Here is a 16,032-nt window from a genome sequence, read left to right as displayed (position 1 = left end):
TGTTAATGTAACATATTATCATTGCGTTATTTTGACATTTCTGCATTGAATTCATATTCACCGTTTCTAAGAGTTAAAACAACACAATTAATATGTAAATGCACGAATTTTTGATAAAATATGTTATATGTTAAAATGAACAGATAAGTTGTGTTATTTTTCTCTCTATAATAGTTTCCATATGTTAAATCGACATATTTCGTCTGTTATTGATCGTGACATTGATTAAAATAGATATTACTTTTTATTATTTGGCAACATTTTTTGGCAATATATATCATAGCACTGTATAATGAGATATAAAATAAAAAAAATTAAGAGCTATATTCAAATTTCTTTATAAATATGTAATAAATATAATTTGTTTTAACATATTCTATCTAAAAAGAAAGCATCATTCATTATCCATTTTATTTATATATATCGCATATAAAAAGATATATATATATATATATATATATATATATATTGCATATAAATAGATTAAATATAATTGTATATAAAGAGATCGATATGAATTCAATAACTATAAGTGCATTAAATGAAATTATAAAGATCTTAATCATTTCATGAAGCTAGTTCAAACAGTCGACAAATGAAATATAGCTCGGAATCGAAACAGTGTACATAATGACTAAAAGTATTCGCACAGTTTTAACACCGCTCTTGATAATCAGTTATGTGTCCGGTTTAAGTATTACCGAATTTCCTGTAGGTTGTCCAAGAGTATGGTTCAGTCTCTTGTATATGCTGCTACTTTGGCCAATTTTTCTTTTCTTATTTAAATTTATAATAATATCTTACTTTAATAATGAACATTATAATATCGAATATCATATATGCCTTGGATTAGACATTTTGATAACATTATTGTCAATTGCATTCGGAATTTATCATGATAAGGTATGTATGATAAAGTATTGTTAATTAATTGCATACTAATAATAAGCAATTTTGATTATGTATATAACCTTTTCTAACCATTTATAACCATTTATAACCATATTTATGTATATAACCATTTATATTATATAACCATTTTAGTCACATGTTTAACGTAAGTACACAAGTTTTAAGTAATTAAGTATTTATTAGTTTAGCAAAAACAAATTGTTATAAAGATATGTAATATTTCAGGTATTATTAAAAGAATAATTCAATACAAATTGTTAATAAAATTTTTTTTCTTAATATTTAATAATAATATTATTCATATAATAATAATTATATAAATATATATATATATATATATATATATATATATATATACATCCATATACATATGAAGTATAAGAAAATGTATAAAATTAATTAATATTCTTTAATTCTTTTTTGAAAAACAGTTATTAACTACATTAACTTGATAAGCTATATTATTAATTACATAAGATCTATACATAAAATTATTATATTGTAAATATTAATTGTCCACCACATTGTCTGTTTGTGACAGAAATTTAGAAATTGTTTGAAGAAATTCGATATTATTGATAGTACATTGCGAAATATTGGAACAATGACAGATTATCACAATCTATATAAAAAAACAATGTGTCTCATCACAGGATGGTTCTTATTGGTTATAACAGTGACTTGTGGAGTGGCATTTTGGATAAAAACCGAGTTTAACTATGATATTTTAACATCTATGTATGCTGTCTTTGTGCGAAATTATTGTTCGTATATTAATATGATCAATGACTTGATCATTGCAAACATTTTTGGGTTGGTATATCGTTTTAAGTATATGAAAATTATCCGATCATAGACATATTATTATGTCTATAATTCTGATATAATCATGTGTAAATTCATAAAACTAAATTGTATTGCATAAAAATATAAGATTTCTTTGAAATTTTTTACTAATTTTATATTAATATTCAAAATGATAATAAATTTGTATTTGTTACCTTACTTATAAGTTTTTTTACATGTCTAGATACATAGGATTAAAGTTTGATCAAATTAATCAACATCTTTTGAATTTAACGAGAGATAACAAACATGAAATAAAGCGAGCTTGGGAAACTTCTATTTTCCAACGTAGAGTTCCACAAGCTTTAAGCAATGAATGGTTGATATGGATAATGATGTAAGAAAGTTAACGCAATTCTATCAATCGTATTGAGTAGTAAAATTTAATATTGTGTTTGTAGACATCTTCATTTGGAATTACGTAAAATATCTCGAGAAGTAAATTCGATATTTGGAGCACAGATGACTTTCAAAATGGGATGTAATTTTTTTTGGGTTGCGCTTGATTTGCGTGATATTTTTAATGCGATACTGATTGATAATTATATCAAATCTAATAAAACACTATACATTGTTGTAACATCATTTTTGCTTTGTCATAACATTTTGAAAATTTACTTCATTAATTACATATGCGAAATGGTTAATACCAAGGTATTTTGCATTCAGACTCAACGTTTAATTTTTTTAAACAATTATCTAACTATTAGATAATATGAAATTTTACATAGGGTTTTTGAATTTTAAGAATTATTCAAATTTTATTTTGCATATTTCAATTTTAGGCGAATGCGACAGGAAATTTAATAAACAAACTACCATATTCTACTTATGATATCAATGTTCGAGAAAATGTAAGTTTTAATATATACAAAATTATTAACATAAATTATGATTTACTTAAATATATAGTTTATCATAATAAAAAATAATAAATATTTTATATATAGTTTGCGCGAAAATGAAAGATAGTAAATTTATACATTAAAAATACTTTATTGTATTAATATAGATATTACAGCTTCTATTGCAAATAACTCAAGCGCCAGTTAGATTCTATGGAATTGGGCTTTTCCAGTATGGCTACAAATTTCTTTACGGAGTACGTTGTAAATGTTTATTACCAGCGTAATTATTTATCCCGAACAATTAAATATACAATAATTATTAAAAAAGTGGAATATTTTTCAGTTCATCTCGTCGATTACGACCGTTGTAGTTTTATTAACACAGGCGTGCATAAATAAGCAAACATTAAAAAGAAATGATGATTAACATTGTAATAACACTGCAAATTTCAATGTGTTAATGTGACTCATTTCATTTGTGTAATTTTCAGAAAACACGTTTATCCATGTTATTTAAATACATATAATTGTGTAATGTATTAATTTTATACGAATCTTACGCGTTATAATGAGAATATGTATGGAAACGTATAAAAAAAATAACATACATCTTTATTCAACGTTTGGGACGTGTTATAAAGAGGCGTTTGTTCTTGATTTACACATCTCAGCAGCATAACACATTTAATGACTTATACAGATATCAAAATTATACAAATTGAAACTACATATATATAAAATTTTTAATGTATATATTAACGCGTAAAAAACAGTATATGTATTTGCAAAATAGTATATTATTAACTGTAAAAAACTACTGTATTGTATATCCTACAAAAATAATGATATTAAAAAAATTCCGCTAAGTGAAAATAAAAACTTATAAAAATACTTTAACCAAAAAAAGTTATACAAAATAGTTGTTTTAATTTTCTACATTATATCCTAGAAAAATAATGATATCCAAAAATTATGCTAATTGAAAATAAAAACTTAAAATATTTTAACTAAGAAAAATTGTACAAAATAATTGTTTTAATTTCCTACAAATAATATTAAAAAGTTGCGCCAACTGAATAAAAATTTTTACTATAAAATATACATATTTCTTTTTTATTTTCAATATTAAAAGAAAAATGATATTAAATGAATTGTAATATATCTATTATAAAAAATCGTTAAAAATATGAACAATCATATACATTGCAATAAGCATATGCATATATCCTGAAAAGTTTAATTAAAAAAAAAAAAGAAAATGATAATACAAAATACAAAATTAAAAATTAATAAAAAAAATTAAAAATTAGAAATTAATAAAAAAATAAAAATTTATATAAAAATTAAAAATTAATACATATAAAAAAATTTTAGTTAAAAAACTTAGCGCTGCTACTTTCATTAGCACATTGTTCAGTGTAGCATCTTTTTTTACCTTTTTTTTAAAAGAGTAATTTTTTTAGGGATTAATATTACATTACAGGATAAAACAACCGGTCAATAATTGTATTACTTTCTACATAAATAAGCAATTTGTATATCTAATTTCTTTCTCGATTAATTCTTTCAAAATTATTTTGTTCTTTGAAGCAAGTTTTTCTAATTTTATTCGACCATAATAACGGAAAGCAGATTAAAGAAGTCATTACATTTTGGCGAATACCGTAGTCGTTGGGAAGACCAGAAATTGAAAGCAACGTAGACACCGAATGTCGAGATTAGCATGAGCGACCAAATGTCCAGACAAGTCGGTAATTTCGCGAAACCATTACGTATCGTGACGGTTCCGAGGACCAACCTAAATAAATATAAATTAGTAATAAAATAAATATAAATAAGAAATTTTATGCAATTTTGTAATAAACTAGAAATATCTTAATTATCGTCTTAACACGTACGCGAATAGTCTTTTAGATGGTGATAATGGTTTTGTTTTAGTGTTGTTTATTTAAAGCGATAACTTTGTTTTTCAGATAAGCCATAATCTCTTTGTTAAAAATGTATAAAATTATATATTAACGTAATCATATATTTATAAAACTTATCGCGAGTCAAATATTTACATTTTCTTAGATAAACTTAGAATGAATATCTCGTCTTAATTAAATTGCAAGCATGTAACGATGCACCCCATCGTTGGGTATTCGAGCTCCAGCAGTACGATTTTAACGTCAAGTACCGCCGGGGAGTACTAAACAAAGTGGCGGACGCCCTCTCACGCCGTCCGGAAGTCAGCGCCCTGAAGAAGCTAAATCGCTGCCGGTGGTACGATCGCCTGCGAGAAGAAACACAACAAGAACCAGCAAAAAGACCGGAGTACCGAATCAAGGAGGGGCGACTCTACCGGCATATACTACATTCCTTGGACTTTAAGGAGAGGAGCAGTGAGGAGCAGTGGAAGCTGTGTGTTCCTTTACTATTACGGGAGAGGGTGATGTCGACGTTTCACAATGAACTAACGGCCGGACACCTCGAGATAGCGAAAACAATCACACGAATCGCGGAGGAATATTATTGGCCGGGCATGTTCAGAGACATCGCCAGACACGTCCGGAACTGCGGGACATGCCAGAGTTACAAGGCGACACAACAAAGGCCGGCGGGAAAACTTTATGCAACCGAGATAAAAAGGCCCTGGGAACAAGTCAGCATTGATCTGGTCGGGCCTGCTGCGATCGAAGAAAGGACACACATGGTTAATGATTATGCAGGACAGGTTCTCGAAGTGGGTGGAACTTGAACCCCTACGGGCATTCGCAGACGCAGTAACACAGGCTGTAACCAACAACATCCTGTTGAAACATGGAAGACCGGAAATCATTCTATCAGACAACGGGATCCAGCTACGATCTAACCAGCTAGAAGACAGGTTGAGGGAATGCAACATCAGGCATGTCACAACACCTGCATATGCTCCCCATTGCAACCCAGTGGAAAGAACAAATCGAACGATAAAAACAATGGTGACGCAGTTCGTGGGGAAAGACCAGAAGACGTGGGACGAGAAATTACCGGCGCTGCAATTTGCATATAACACGGCGACCCACGACGTCACCAGCTACACACCAGCTTATGTAAATTTCGGCCGCGAACTTGTCTCGCCAGCAGCCGAAAATCAACCAGATCAGATAGCCCCAGCTCCAGAAATAATAAGACGCCAGCTAGAGGAGGCATATGAATTAGTAAGAGTCCACCTCGCCAGAGCTTTCGAGAGACAAAAACACCACTATGATCTCCGAAGGCGAATCTGGAAACCGAGAATTGGCGACTGGGTTTGGAGAAAAAACCATCTTCTATCAAAAAAAGCGGATAGCTTTAATGTAAAGCTGGCGCCCAAGTATAGCGGACCGTTCGAGGTTCGTCGTTTAATTTCGTCGGTAATCGTCGACCTCCGGAGCAAACGCGGAAAGTGGCTACGTCATGTTCATATACAAGATTTGAAAGCGGCAAACAGTCAGCTAAGCAACAAAGAGGACAACGAAGACAATAACACCGATGAGAAGAATGATAACGACAGCTGAGCTGGATCAAAAGCTCACTTGAGTTCAAGATGTCGAGCAGCGAAGAAATTCTGAAGGCGATCGAGAAATATCTCGGGGAACCCTCCGCCAGCACCGAGGCCCAACTTGCACCACCGGCTCCACCGCCTGAGCCGCAGCAGCCACCACAGCCACGGCTGCCAAGGGTCGGAACGCTGGTGCAACGTTCCGACCGCGAGAACACCAGAAAGTGGGAGATTTTTCTGGCCCAACCGCCGCCACCACCATCCAGGCGCCCGACGAGGCCTTATGAGAGGCCATCACCACCACCAGCAAGGTCGACGCCGCAGCCACAGCCGGAGATATTAAGGCCGATGGGACCCATCCCAGCACTGACCATCCAAGTCGAGGTCGAACCCGGCTTCGTGTTCGAGATACCACACTTTGCAGTCCACATCAGCCGCCGGTACAAGCCCAGGACACCGCAGGGCCGCTGGATTTTACGGTTCAGCAGGGACGGAAAACTGCGTTACCATCGTAAAATCGAGTGAGTGAGCGATATAGTTTATAAAATCCGTTTATTCCGTCCGCCCGTGGACAAGACGCCGAACACCGAGCGTGAAGTGCGTGAGTGCCTCGAGTTCAGGCACATTCAACGGGGGGGGGGGGGGTGATGTAACGATGCACCCCAGCGCACGTTACTAGTTTTTCCGGCCGAACACCAGCCGGAAGCTGCCGCTCGGAAAAACATCCACCGAGCAAAGGCAGAGGCGCACCGCGCCAAATTTTCGTTAAAAATCCGAGCATTTCGAACAGACTAAACCAACGGGTTAACCCATCAAACGATCCCGTATCGTTACCGTTTTTAATCGCTCGGGGGGGCACCTGTTTTGTACGCTAGCGCGAGACTAATTAGCCGGGGTATAAAAAGGGCCCTCGAATAAATCTAGACTCAGATTCCGATTTCGCTTGCTCCAAGCCAATAATCCAGATCACGATCCATTCCTAGAAGCAAAGCCAGCCGAGCCCCGAACAGAAGGTAGAGCGCACTCTGCCTCAGCTGAGTTCTCTCAGTTTCGGACTTAGGGCCGCGCTTCCTAGACTCGAATTACTCTGCCTAAGTAAAACCGCGCTGGAGAGTACTCCGGCACCGTCGAGAAGTCTCGACCCCGGCAATACATCCCGCCACCGTACCGCCGTTGCAAATTATCAGGAGGTAGAGAGCAGAGCTGCCTCCGACGAGTGCTCTCGTTCGCACGGCGGAATCCCGCGACATCCACTCCCCGCGAAAGATTTAATAGAAATCGAAATCGAAATCAAATTCACGAAAGCCGAGCGCCTCAAATATAAACCGTTATAAAAGACGAGATACGCGCCGCGACTCACGAGGGCATTACTCTCAGGCGAAACAACAACACAGCTGACGCGTTTTTGTTGTATACACGACGGATTTTAAACGCATTCCAATTCCCGAACTGTACGTGATACTGACGAAGCCGACCTACCGCATTATCTTAACGATACCGAATTACCGCATTTTATATAAACGATACCGTTCTATCGCATCATATTAACGATACCGAATTACTGCATTATACAGGGTGACCCATTTTAACTTAGGCAGCCAAATAACTCGAAAAATAAGCACACTACGAAAAAATGGTTAGAATCAAAATTTCGTCATTTCGAGGGGGACGTACAATGATGTTAAAATCAGCCCCCCGACTCCTCCCCCTGGGCGGTGAGGGGGGGCAAGTTTGAAATCTTAAATGGGAACCCCTATTTTTTATTGCATATTCCTGTAGCTTATCTCGAGAGCTTTCCAAAACACTATAATTAAGTACCTTTTTATTAAGTACTTTTTGAGTTATAAGGCTTGAAATAATTTCTTAATTTTACATAAACCATAAAATATCTAGTAAACCATTCATTTTTCGATTATCTTACCTTCATACTTTTATGTACAAAATGAGAGGAATCAATTGGTGTAAAGAAAACACATAATTGTTTCTAAGAAAAAATATGTAATTTGCAATTAACAATTCCATATTTTTTCTTAAAAACAACTGTATGTTTTCTTTACACCAATTGATTCCTCTCATTATTTTGTACATAAAAGTATGAAGGTAAGATAATCGAAAAATGAATGGTTTACTAGATATTTTATGGTTTATGTAAAATTAAGAAATTATTTCAAGCCTTATAACTCAAAAAGTATTTAATAAAAAGGTACTTAATTATAGTGTTTTGGAAAGCTCTCGAGATAAGCTACAGGAATATGCAATAAAAAATAGGAGTTCCCATTTAAGATTTCAAACTTGCCCCCCCTCACCGCCCAGGGGGAGGGGTGGGGGGCTGATTTTAACGTCATTGTACGTCCCCCTCGAAATGACGAAATTTTGATTCTAACCATTTCTTCGTAGTGTGCTTATTTTTCGAGTTATTTGGCTGCCTAAGTTAAAATGGGTCACCCTGTATATAAACGCTACCGATCTACCGCATCATATAAACGATACCGAGCTACCGATTGTACACCGGATACCGTTGCCCTCGATTGAGTCTCACGTGCAAAACTCATACCGAAAGTCACACTGCATACTTTCTCGCATTTATATACACGCGTTCTTACATTTATACATACACGTTCTCGCATTTATACACACACGTTCTCGCATTTATATACCCGCGTTCTTACATTTATACATACACGTTCTCGCATTTATACACACACGTTCTCGCATTTATATACCCGCGTTCTTACATTTATACATACACGTTCTCGCATTTATACACACACGTTCTCGCATTTATATACCCGCGTTCTTACATTTATACATACACGTTCTCGCATTTATACACACACGTTCTCGCATTTATATACACGCGTTCTTGCATTTATGCGCCTATACTATACTACGCCCACACTCTGTATTCTCTTCTTTTCATTTTTTTTATAATAATAAAGAAGTTTTCTTTTTTTTTTGTTTCCACAACACCGAGAATAATTATTTAGCTTGCCTATCCGACATCGCGAATCCTGATCCCGACTGCGACTATCCGACACCGTTTCGCCGGAAGTCGTCCGTGACAAGCAATTAAAAAGAAAATTAAATTTTATAGTGGAAAATAAAAAATAAAATTCTTTTTATTAATAATTCTTTTCTTTAATTTTCTTCTTTTTATGAATAATTCCTTTCTTTAATTTTTTAAATTTTCGTTAAAAATAAACGAACTGATTTTGAATTTATCTGATCATTAAGTTAAATTCACACCAAGTTTTTAAACAGCATCATAATACACATATAAAAAGTTTAATATTGTTAATATTAGAAAATGCAAAATATAAGGCATAAATTTATTATTTCAAATATAGATTTTACGAAGCATTTATTTTTTCATTCTAGACATCGAAATTAATAATTTTGCTTACGTTCCAGACTCTTTGATGTCATGCACAGCGGTGTCGAGAAGAAGCAGTATAAAAATCACCATAAATATATTGTAAACCGTGCGAATGTGCGTGATCTCGTAGAGATCAGTTAGCAGCGAATTTCTCTCTAAACATTTCTCCTCCGGTAATACATCTTCCATATTGACTTGTTGTGTGACAATGAGACAAAGATGAAACAAATAATTAATGTTTGGAAATTTTATGCTTTTTTTGTTGTGTTTTTATCACAATATGCGCTTAATGTTACATAATATTAGATTGCACAATGCAATCTGTTTAAAAAACATTTACATGACATCCTAAAAGTATTCAATTGCGCAACGATGTCTGGGATATCTTCCGGATATCTTTTGGATATGCATGTTATGAGTGAAAAGCAATGCTAATATTTTTTATTTATAATTTCGGATATTAATAGATACTAGTTGAATTAAAATTGACGAATAAATCAATTTCTCATCGTTTATGGCAATATTTATCTAAATTACATGAGAAGTTTCTTTGTTTTGACAAAGACATTTTTGTCGTCTGTGATATTGAATATAATACCAGACATGATGCGATCGCTAACGCAATCATAAACATCTATTTTTAACTTTTGAAAAATTCGGATAGACAATTTTTAGAAAAATAATTGACTGGAAAAGCGCGCTTATCATACACGAGCGAATATATCGTATGTTATGAGGATCAAATTTTCTATAAACGCATTGATTCAAGATTATTACTTTTAACAAAAACAATTTTGCGATTCAAATTTAACTTTGTCACTTTTATTCAATCAAGTGTAATAGATCCAATTTGCATTAAGATATATCTTAAGATGCAAATTTTTTGCGACTCACTCACAAGATTGATGTTTATTTCATCGAATAATTTACCTGAAAAAATCGTTTTCAATTTTTACATAATACTATAATTGAACAAAACACTTATAAGAATTGCGCTTCTTCTGTTCACTGCTGTTTTGTGCCAAATCATCAATGTAAATTTACAGTAACTGTGCACGCTTGGTTTTTGTCAATGCGTATCTTTGCCATTTGATCGTAAACAAATTAAGACGAAATTGAAGTAATATAACACTCTGCAGGTGTATATCTTTTTAATATTATAAGCAAGTATTGCTATAACAATATAATAAACTAAATAATGTACAATAGACCATGTATTATCAATAAAAATGCAGATATTAATTTATATTAGCAAGTGGCAAGAACAGGCAGATGGCAAGAAAAACCCGAATTTTAATTTTAACTTAACACTTAGATGTAAAATATTAATTAAACTAATTACTGCTTATGAGTAACAAACAGCGCAATCCGTTGAATCATCTGAATAAATGGATGGAGTATTAGCTATCATTTAAGACGAGAGAGGCTTTGATATTCGTGATAAGAGAGGACTCTGGAGATGAATTTTGTTTGAATTTATTTATTCCCGATAATAATCGGTTAATAATAATTGGACTTTAATCATAGACATCAAAATTCAACTCACATGTTTTGTGCGAAGTTGTGTTGTGATTAATGTCATATTATTTTTATATTATATTATTTTTAAATTTATATATATATTGTTTAATATTATTTTTTTAATATATTATATATATGTGTGTGTGTGTGTATGTATATACAAAGTGTCATGAAAGTGATCATAATTTTAAAAAATTAAGGTAGATTGGCTCAAAATTAGAAGAAACGTCTTGTACAGTTATGCAATATTTGCAATAATTAACAAAAATTAAAGAAAATTAAAGAACATCGGCCAATCTGCGTGAATAGAAGCGCGAGGTGGCGAAGGCAGTCTCACTGTAACATAATGGCGGCGTAAAGCGGTTATTGGGGAGAGAAAGAGCGATGAGTTTGTAAACGCGCAACGAAGGCTTCTATCTATCTTAATTTTTTAAAATTATGATCACTTTCATGACACCCTGTATATTGATATACATGAACTTTGCTAAATTTATCAAAATTGCTGATTATCATATTTGCCAATAATTATGCGTAATAATCAATTCATCATATTTATAGTAATACCAAAGAGTTGATTTACACGTTGAGATTGTCTCCTCTTGTTAATAATATTTTTGATAATGAAGTACAATAAATAGATCCGACGAAAAGAAATTAGTGCTGGCAGACGAACGTTCTACGCGGCAAGTTGCTGCTGATAGTTCCAACTTTGCGGTAAAAGCAAGTTCGCATAGTAATTGGAATAAGACAAACAGTTATAACTGGAATAATATCCCATCGCGTAAACGCTCATTAGGATGCCATTGGCGAAACAGAACATCATCCACACGAGAATGTTGTTGAAGCTTATGTTGCTAATGATCAGAATAAAGTTGAAGACGCCGAATAGGATTAACATCACCGGATAAAAGAAACGTAACGAAAATACGAAGATGTATTCGTGAAAAATTGCAGATACGAGGAACACGAGGTGAAGATTGCCAACGGCTTGTGTGGTACCACGATCTCATACATGTCCTTGTAGAGATACGTGTGGAGCCAGTCGTGTACTATTACGTTCCACTTACGATTCCACATAGGAAAAGACGTGGAATTCCACCAATCCTAAAACCGACGAATAGTTAATACAATTTTTTTACTTCGCGGGACATTTTCATTAGAGACAATTTGACGATCCTATGATTAAGATTTGCCTTATAAAACAATCGGTCGGCGAATCGCAGCATCTCGGCCCAAGCATTTATCCACACGTGCAACAGAAAATAGTTTAAGTTGAGGAACAAGAGGAGCCCCGGAATGCACATTTTGATAATAATCTTGATGAACCACGTCGGTTCCAGAGATCACGAAGGTTTCGAAGGTTCGAAAGACCGGCGCCACTAAGCGCTCCAGAATAAGGATGGAATAGAATATACCCAGGACGACGAAATGTTGACACACAAACATCCATCTGATTTTTTTTGTCCTGAAAAATGGAATGCGCAAATCTTTCTATTATATAATAATTTATCAATTAATATTATATATTAATTTTTCAATTAATATTATGTCAAAATAACAACACATTATCGAGATATTGCTTATTGTAATTGATTTAAAAATTATTAGAAATTTAAAAATTATTAGAAATGTTTAAGAACTTTTTTTCTAAATACTTTTTTAAATATATTTCAAAATGTTTCGATAGTTATTTAGTTTATATTAATATATAACTCTATCAAAAGCAATATTATTGAGTGTATATATATGTAAAATATATGTAGTAATATATATGTAAAATTTAATTTTAGAATTATTAATTTAGATTATTAAGAGGATTCTTAATAAAGCTTCCAAGACATTTCCTTTTTTTCGAAAATGCCAACAGATTCCTTACCTCGGATATTCATCGCGGTATATAATAGTCGGCGCGAACAGGAAATACAAATAATGGGAAAATTGGGGTACGTTCGGTGGTAAAACATCATTATGGGGTTTATATGAGTGAAATCTAGGTGTCACACTTCTAACGAAAGCGTGATTCTTCATTATCATACGTAACTGAAAGAAGAAATATCCGTTTTTATGTGAAAAAAATCATTGTTACATTTATATACATATTTTAATTTTTAATATTATGCATAAGATATTCAATTTTTATAATATTATTATATATTAGTATTATTTCTCTAATATTATTATAGAGTCTTTTTAGTCAAAAATATGTTATATCGAAAAAACTTTGAATAGAACTAAAATTTTATATACTTGTTCCATAATTATGATGATATTGCAAGCTATGCCTAAATTCTCTCTAATCATCGCTCTGTTTGGAATAATTATAAGAAGAACTTGATAAATTATGAAGATTGTCAGCCAACTGTAATCCCATAATTTCCGGGCCAGAGCTGTAAGAATGGAATTATAAATATTATTTCAATCGAAATGATTTGATAATTCTTATGATTATATTGGATTGTATTAATTATATTACACTTTTATGCTATACTCTTATTAATATTGCGTTACAGAGTAAAACAACCGTTCAATAATTTTATTACTTTCTACATAAATAAGCAATTTGTATATCTAATTTTTATATCGATTAATTCTTTCTAAATTATTTTGTTCTTTGAAGTAAGTTTTTCTAATCTTATTCGAATATAATAACAGAAAGCAGATTAAAGAAATCATTACATTTTGGCGAATACCGTAGTCGTTGAAGAGACCAGAAATTGAATGCAACGTAGACACCGAATGTCGAGATTAGCATGACCAAATGTAGAGACAAGTCGATAATTTCGCGAAACCATTACGTATCGTGACGGTTCCGAGGACTAACCTAAATAAATATAAATTAGTAATAAAATAAATATAAATAAGAAATTTTATGCAATTTTGTAATAAACTAGAAATATCTTAATTATCGTCTTAACACGTACGCAAATATTCTTTTAGATAGTAATAATGGTTTTGCTTTAGTGTCATTTATTTAAAGCGATTACTTTGTTTTTCAGATAAACCATAATCTCTTTGTCAAAAATGTGTAAAATTATATATTTAACGTAATCATATATTTATAAAACTTTTTGCGAGTCAAATTTTTACGTTTTGTAGATAAATTTAGAATTAATATCTCGATCTGAATTAAATTGCAAGCAATTAAAAAGTAAATTAAATTTTAAATTGGAAATTAAAGAATAAAATTCTTTTTAATAAATTTAAATTTTTATAGGTATTTTAATCATAATTAAACACACTTTTATTTTTTTCCTCAAAAATTAAATGAAAAAAATGTTTAATGAGATTTTATTTGTAAATTTAGTTAAATAATATGTACTGTGTGTGTTGAAAATTTTTGATAAACAATTTTTGATAAACTTTTTTAAAGGATCATTGAAAAATTGTAGTCGACCAAACTAGCCAAAAAATTGAGTTTATTAGTACGACGTTTCGACCATATGATCGTGTGTTACTATGTATTCAAACCGTTAATTTACTTATTTATAAATCTTTTTTAGTGTATACTTGATAAGGACCACAATCATATGGTCGAAACGTCGTACTAATAAACTCAATTTTTTTTTGGCTAGTTTGGTCGACTACAATTTTTCAATGATCCTTTGATTATTCGACTAGCGATATTAAATTATTTACAATTTTTTAATAACTTTTTTCTTTAATTTTTTAAATTTTTGTGAAAAATAAACAAACCGATTTTGAATTAATCAAACAATTAAGTTAAATTCACGCCAAGTTTTGGACGGTATCATAATACACATATAAAAAATTTAATATTGTGAATATAAGGAAATGCAAAATATAAAGCAAAAATTTATTATTTCAAGTACGGATTTTACGAAGCACTCATTTTTCATTCTACACATTAAAATTAATAATTTTGCTTACGTTCCAGACTCTATGATGTCATGCACAGCGGTGTCGAGAAGAAGTAGTATAAACGTCACCATAAATATATTGTAAACTGTGCGAATGTGCGTGATCTCGAAGAGATCAGTTAGCAGCGAATTTCTCTCCACAAATTTCTTCTCCGGAAGCACAAGTTCCATGTTGACTTGTCTAAGGCATAAATGCGAATAATTAATGTAAAGTAATGTAGATCAATGTAAAATATGTTTATATATGTTTATATAATTTTATGCCTATTTGTTATGCGTCTTTTTGTTATACTTTTTGTTATACTTTTTTGTTTTACTTTTATGCTTTGCAACATATGCTTAATGTTACGTAATATTAGATTGCACAACGCAATCTGTTTAAAAAATCTTTAGAAGACATTCTAATGATATCCAATCGCTCAACGATGTCTTCCGAATATCTTCTAGATATCTTTTGGATGTGTATACTATAGGGGAAAGGCAATGATAATATTTTTTATTTATAGTTTGGCATATTAATAGATATTAGTTGAATTAAAATTAAGGAATAAGTCAAGCTCTCATCGTTTATAGCGATATTTATCTGAGTTATATGAGAAGTTTCTCTGTTTTGACAAAGACATTTCTGTCGTCTGTGATATTGAAAATAATACCAGACATGATGCGATTGCTAACGCAATCATAAACATCTATTTTTAATTTTTGAAAAATTCGGATAGACAATTTTTAGAAAAATAATTGACTGGAAAAGCGCGCTTATCATACACGAGCGAATATATCGTATGTTATGAGGATCAAATTTTCTATAAACGCATTGATTCAAGATTATTACTTTTAACAAAGACAATTTTGCGATTCAAATTTAACTTTGTCACTTTTATTCAATCAAGTGTAATAGATCCAATTTGCATTAAGATATATCTTAAGATGCAAATTTTTTGCGACTCACTCACAAGATTGATGTTTATTTCATCGAATAATCTGAAAAAATCGTTTTAAATTTTTACGTAATACTATAATTGAACAAAACACTTATAAGAATTGCGCTTCTTTTGTTCACTGCTGTTTTATGCCAAATCATCAATGTAAATTTACAGTAACTGTGCACGCTCGGTTTTTGTCGATGCGTATCTTTGCCGTTTGATC

The 16,032-nt window shown here is 31.9% G+C and overlaps 1 pseudogene; it reads right to left on the bottom strand.

The window, feature by feature from the left end:
* Positions 1–11,225: 11,225 nt before the first annotated feature.
* On the bottom strand, positions 11,226–15,066 carry LOC105258935 (annotated as a pseudogene).
* Positions 15,067–16,032: the final 966 nt, after the last annotated feature.

Source organism: Camponotus floridanus, unplaced genomic scaffold (genome assembly GCF_003227725.1).
Source record: "Camponotus floridanus strain SB8 unplaced genomic scaffold, Cflo_v7.5 scaffold123, whole genome shotgun sequence".
In the NCBI taxonomy this organism is placed as follows: Eukaryota; Metazoa; Arthropoda; class Insecta; order Hymenoptera; family Formicidae; genus Camponotus; species Camponotus floridanus.
The sequence above is the reverse complement of the archived record's forward strand: the minus strand, read 5'-3'. Positions and strand labels throughout refer to the sequence as shown.